Source organism: Geospiza fortis, unplaced genomic scaffold, assembly GCF_000277835.1.
Source record: "Geospiza fortis unplaced genomic scaffold, GeoFor_1.0 scaffold192, whole genome shotgun sequence".
NCBI classification, from domain to species: Eukaryota; Metazoa; Chordata; class Aves; order Passeriformes; family Thraupidae; genus Geospiza; species Geospiza fortis.
In genome coordinates, this window is record NW_005054315.1 from 7,751,104 (window position 1) to 7,752,851 (window position 1,748).

The 1,748-nt window shown below is 42.4% G+C and overlaps 1 protein-coding gene across 1 annotated transcript in view; it reads left to right on the forward strand.

Moving 5' to 3' along the window:
• Positions 1-306: 306 nt before the first annotated feature.
• Positions 307-1,748, forward strand: part of TBC1D8 (TBC1 domain family member 8) — a 35,252-nt gene continuing 33,810 nt past the window's right edge. The window contains exon 1 of the mRNA XM_031056162.1: positions 307-419. The gene's annotated coding sequence lies outside the window, so the exon portion shown is untranslated. The remainder of the gene's footprint in view (positions 420-1,748) is intronic.

Below are 1,748 nucleotides of genomic sequence, written 5' to 3' on the forward strand. Positions count from 1 at the left end.
CCAGCTTCAGAGCAGGGCTGGAACTGTAACTTCTTAAGATGCCCTCAGGTCTTTCCACTTCAGTTCTGTGGTTATATTCATATATATGAGGCAAAACCAGAAATGCAGAGAATTCGATATGCTTTTGATCTTGCAAGCTGGTTTGCCTTTTGCATTCTGAGCACCTGTAAATTAGAAGATAAAACTGGGGAAGAATCGTTGTTGTTACATTCTGTATTTTAGTTTTATCGCTGTAAATGTGAAACAGCTTGCAGGCTACAGAAGTGAGAACTGGCATTAATCCTCTTTCCCCCCTTTTTTCTTGGCAGGTCGCTTGGTTGGTGCCCTCGATGCCGTGTTAGACTCTAATGCCCGCGTTGCTCCATTTCGAATTTTACTCCAAGTTCCAGGCTCTCAGGTTTACTCTGCCATTGCATGTGGTGAGTTATTGAATGGATCAGAAGTTTACTGGGCCATAGCTATTGGTGAGTCACAGATGGAAAACCCCAAACTGATTCTGAGCATGGTCAGTGTCTGCATGTCCAGGAAGTTCAAGGTAACCCCAGCTAGTTGTGTGTGTGTGGAAAGCTTATTTAACAACCAAATTAACCTCTGGTTAAAATCACTGAAGAAGTGTTGCCTAGGAACATTAAGTTTCAATGGAAAACTTGTTTAGCTGAGGGTAGTTTGCTGCTTTCATTTTCTCTGTTGCAAAGTAGTGTGTTTCTGTTCCTATGCAAATCTTTTCCTGCAGTAGTGGTCATCCCTTACAGCAAGAAGCTACTTAGTCTAGGCTTTCACCAGCCTAGTCCTTCACTTGCTTACTGTGAAATGTCTTCACTTTGCTATAATGAAGTATAACTGGAACATCTGGAAGATTTGTTATGCACTAATCCCTTTTGCAATGTTTCTGCAGCTTCTGAAAGTCAAGCTCATCTTCAGGAACATGAAATTAGCATGAATTGCAGCAACCTTGCCATGACCCAGTAAAAGCCATCTGGAGTTCCATTCATCCCACTGTTGCTTGGCCAGTGTGTAGGGCTGCTCTTTTTTCTTCTGCTCCGATCTAAAAAATCCTAGCACTGAAATTTACAGCAGTTTTCTTTTGGAAATGGTTCAAAGCTGTGACTGGGGAGCATTAGGAAGCATCTCTTTAATGAGAGGATGGCCAGATCCTGGAACAGGATTCCTTCCGAGAGGTAGTTGATGTCCCATCAGACCTGCCAGTGTTTAAGAGACATTTGGACAATGTCCTTGATAACTTCAGCTTTTGGTCTGTCCTGAAGTGGTCAGGCAGTTGGACTAGATGATTCCCAGGATTTCAAGGAAAACAAGAGGAGCTTCTTGAAATGTGTCAATAACAAAAAGGAAGCAAAGAATAATGTGGGCCTGTTTCTAAATGAACAGATTGCCCAGAGTGGTTGCGGAGTGTCCCTTACTGGGAACTTCCAAGAGCCATTTGGACACAATCTTGTGCAATGTGTTCTGGGATAACCTTGCTTGACCAGGGAGGTTGAACCTGATGACCCATTGTGGTTCCTGCCAACCTTTCCCATTCTGCTGTAGATCCCTTCCAACTGACGATATGCTATCCTATTCTGTTCTTTCTTATGCAGATCAAGCCATGAAATAGTTGGGTAATGTGAATGTTGACATGTCATTGATAGTGTTTGACATAGTAGTCCCTTAAGTGGAAGAGTCATAAGTTTATATATTCACCCTAATCCTTTTCTCTCTACATGCTCATCCAGCTTTTTTTCCTTGGTTCA